Raw genomic sequence first — 4,322 nt, 5'->3', positions numbered from 1 at the left:
CCATGGGACGCAGGAAAAATTGTTAAAAATCGGGACTGTCTCTCCAAAAGCAGGACGTCTGGTCACCTTACATATGGCCCACTGTCAGACTGCCCCCTGGTCCACACGCTGTGGCCCTGGTGCCAAGGGTTCAAATGGCGCACTGCATTGGGCAAATCTACTGCCCAAGACCTGTTTTAAAGTCTTGAAGAGCGAGGATGTGACCTGGAGGACTAAGGGGCACCTGGCCCATGGCACGGTATTCCACTCGCCTCCCCTGCATGTGAAGGTTGGACACTGAGTAAGAAGGCAAGTTGAGGCATTTGAACGGCGGTGCTGGTGGCGAGCCTTGGAAGTGCGGACAGAGCAAACAGGTCCGTGGGTGAGGGTGTAAGGGGCGATGGACGGGGCAGCTGGGGCCTGAGTGATTGCTCAAACGATTCTAGAATGATGATGATCCCTGGGGACTTTAAGGGGGGGTGGCAGGTGGGGTTGGGGAGGCAGAAGGTTCACTGCAGCTGAAGAAGCAAGCAGGTTTTCCTTTCCCACGGGCAGACGGCGGATAAACAAAATGCGTGCTCCTCCCGCCCGCCCCCCGCCTCCACTGGAGGGTTCCTCAGCCAGGCATTAGCAGGAAGCTCTGTCTGGTGGTTCTAGGCCACTAACCACAAGGTCAGTGGTTCAAACCCACCAGGCACACCTTCTCTGGAGAAAGAGGAAGCCGTCTGCTCCCACAAAGACTCGCCATCTCCGAAACTCGAAGAAGCACACCGCCGCTGTTCTGCAGTGCGGCTGCCAGTCCAGGGGGTTGGAAGGACTCGGTAGCAGTGAGCTTCTTGTTTGGCCCAACCAAACGCGTCTGTGCCCAGTCCCAAAGACGGTGGCTCGACAGAGCGTTCCCACTGTAGAATGACATCACCCATAAGACGCCCAGGTTATACTGTGCTTCAGCTCATCCAACAACAGTTGCAGCAGTACATTGACGAGGAGCTTCCAGAAGTTCAGGTGGGATTCGGGAGAGGCTGTGGAACGAGGGATGTCGTTGCTGATGCCAGATGGGTCTTGGCTCAAAGCAGAAACTCCCAGAAGGATGTTGACTTGTGTTTCATGGACCAGGCAAAGACATTCGGCGGTGTGGACCGTAACAAACTACGGACAGCCTTGAGAAGCATGGGAATTCCACAACACCCCATTGTGCGCATTTGGAACTTGTACATGGATCAAGAGGCAGCTGTGTGAACAGAACAAGGGCACACTGCATGGTTCACAATCAGGAAAGGTGTGGATCCGAGGGGTGTCCGCTCACCATTCTTGCTCTCTGTGTACGCTGAGCAGCTACTCAGAGCCGCTGGATGGTGTGAAGATGAGTGTGGCCTGGGGTCGGAGGAAGGCTTATGACACAACTTCCTGTCCACAGATAACACGGCCGTGCTCGGAGCACTTGCTGATGAAGACCAAAGATCGCAGCCTTCCGTGCGGATGACAACTCAATGTCACGAAGACCCCAATCCTCACAGCTGGACCAATAGGTCACATCACCATAAATGGAGAGGAGGCTGGAGTTGTCGAGGATTTCGTCTTGCTTGGGTCCACCGTGGATGCTCACAGAAGCAGCGGTCAAGAGATCAAAAGGCGTATTAGGTGAATCTGCTGCCCAGACCTCTTTAGCGTGTTGAAGAGCAAGGATGTTGCTTTGAGGGCTAAAGGTGTGTCTGACCCCAAGCCCGGTCTGTTCCGTGGCCTCCTATGCCTGTGAGAGTCGGACATTGATTCAGGAAGACCGTAGAAGAGTCAATTTGAATTTGAAGTGTGGTGCGGGGGAAGTATTGAAAGGACCATGGACCGCTCAAAGGACCCACTGATCTGTCTTGGAAGAAGTGCGGCCAGAGTGCTCCTTAGAGGCAAGGATAGGGAGACTTCCTCTTAGATACGTTGGACATGTTGTCAGGAGAGAGAAGTCCCCGGAGAAGGACTGTAATATACATAGAGTCCAGCTCTGAGCATACAAATCTCGTGGGATCGAGGGGGACACCATCGGATAGGAGAAAAGATCGCAGGCAAAAGTTGGGGTGCAGGGGGGCCTGCAGCATGGACGCTCCAGGACCAGGAAGTTCATTCAAGGCAGGTTTAACTGCACGCCCTGCACGCAACGCACGGCAGGTTCACACAGGGGACGGTTGGCAACTGTCTGAGGGTATTCAATGAAGCAGTGAACCTCCAGCCAAGGGAGGGAGGGGGAAATGAGGAGCTGATGCCAAGGGCTCAAGTAGAAAGAAAATGTCGATGGCAACAAATGCACAAAGGTGCTTCACACATGGATGGATGGATGGATGGATTGTGATAAGAGCTGTACGAGCCCCGATTAAAATAATAATAATACATCAGGCAAGCTGTTCGCAGACAGGAAGGGAGGACAAGGTTGGCAACATGAAATCACGGATACGTTTGCAGACACTTTGCCCGGGAACCAGAGTGCAAGAGTCTGCTTTAGCTCCTGCGGAGCGCCAGGCCAGCTGCTGCGTCAGCTCCCGGGCCCTGACCCGCGGAAGGTGGGGCTCCTGTCCTGTTTGCCCCGGGAGCTAACAGCTTCCCCCACCGATGGCACCAGGAGGGGCAGCAAGAGAAGGCCCTCCACGAGATGGACACAGCGGGCTCGGCAGGGCACCCACGGAGAGGACGGCGGGACAGGGCAGTGCTTCGCTCTGCTGTGCAGGGGTCGCTGGGCTGGAGCCGAGTCGATGGCCCCTGAGATCAGAAACCAAACGCACAGCCATCTGATCCGCCCGATTCCCAGCGACCCTGCAGGACAGGGTGGAGCGGCCCGGTGGGTTTCTGAGGCGGTCACTCTTCGCAGGAGCAGACAGCCTTGTCTGGTGGTTTCGAACTAATGACCTTGCAGTTAGGAGCCCAGTGAGTGACCATGACCCCTCCAGGGCTCCTCCCCCGTAGGTAACATGTGTGGACCTTGGGAACCTACTGCTCAGGGAGAGAGTCAGGCACAGAAGGCACACACTGGGGGGCGGGTGGGGGTGGGGGTTCAGAGCAGAAAGTGCAACCGGGATTGCTAGGGGCGGGTAGAGCCCTGTGGGGGTGCGCTCACACTTTGGTCCGCCGCCCACTGCCGTCAGACTTCTGTCTGAGGCTGTCAGAAGGAGCCCTGGTCGCGAAGTGGTGAGATAGGCTGCTAACCTCAAGGTCAGCGGTTCAAAACCCCCAGTCGCTCTGTGGGAGAAAGATGAGGCTTCCTACTTGCAGTAAAGAGTGGGAGTCTCGGAAGCCCACAGGGGCAAGTCTGCTCGGTCCTGACTCGCTGGCAGGTTGGAGTGAGTTCGGCATGGGCGGCTGTCCGAGAGATGCTCTCCGCAGGAAGATCAACAGCCTAGGCCCCCACAGGGAGCAGTTCTACTCTGAGCCAGGACGGACTGGTTCAGGTTAGGGGTGGGGATCAGGGGCAGAGAGGGGGTTCTCTCAAGGGTGCCGTTTCCTTGTGATGTGCCCTCCCGAACATCACCAGTATGGTGACCTCCACCAGGGCCACACCGAGAGAGGCTGTGCCCCCTCCCATGCCCCCCCAGCCAAACAAGATTCCCTGGTTAGTGATCAGAAAGAACGCAGGGACAGCTTCATCTATGTGGAAAAAAACAAACCAAACTCAATGGCCATCCGAGTCGATGCCGACTCACAGCGACCTCACAGGGCTGACTAGAACTGGCCCTGTGGCTTTCTGGGGCTCTTTACGGGAGTAGAACGCCCCGATTTCCTCCCTCAGAGTGGCTGGTGGTTTCGAACTGCTGGCTTTGTGGTTAGCAGCACAGCGTGTAACCACCACACCACCGGGTCTCCGAATCCCAACAGGGGCTCGGCAAATGGATCTGGGGCTCTCATTGCCATCTGTCCATCGCCTTTTGCGAACCTGGGGGGTGCTCATAATTTAAGCTCTGCAACAGTGTGGGGGGTGGCCGTGGGTGTGAGCTGACTTGGGCACTTCCAGCAACACGAGGCTGCTTTGTGCAGTGTGAACACGCACACGCACAGACACACACACACACACACAGATACGTACACACAGGCACAGCTGTGGCCCCTGGTGCTGCTGTGCGTCAGGGACTGGGCTGTGAACCACAAGGCCAGCAGGCAGTTCAAGCTCACTGCCCCTTGCTGTGAGTCAGAACTGACCTGCGGGCCCCTGAGGTGGTCCTTGTCATTAGAACCAACTGAGCCGCCGCCGATGGACATGACACTGGCATGCACCCCAGCAGCGTCGGGGGAAGAATAGAACGTGGTACAGGGGAAGCACCCATTCCAAACACAGACTGTGGGGTGCCAATGACACCCCCCCCCCC

Source organism: Echinops telfairi, unplaced genomic scaffold, assembly GCF_000313985.2.
Source record: "Echinops telfairi isolate 266 unplaced genomic scaffold, ASM31398v2 ScPeMD7_7459;HRSCAF=8497, whole genome shotgun sequence".
Classification (NCBI taxonomy): domain Eukaryota; kingdom Metazoa; phylum Chordata; class Mammalia; order Afrosoricida; family Tenrecidae; genus Echinops; species Echinops telfairi.
This window is presented reverse-complemented; position numbering follows the sequence as displayed.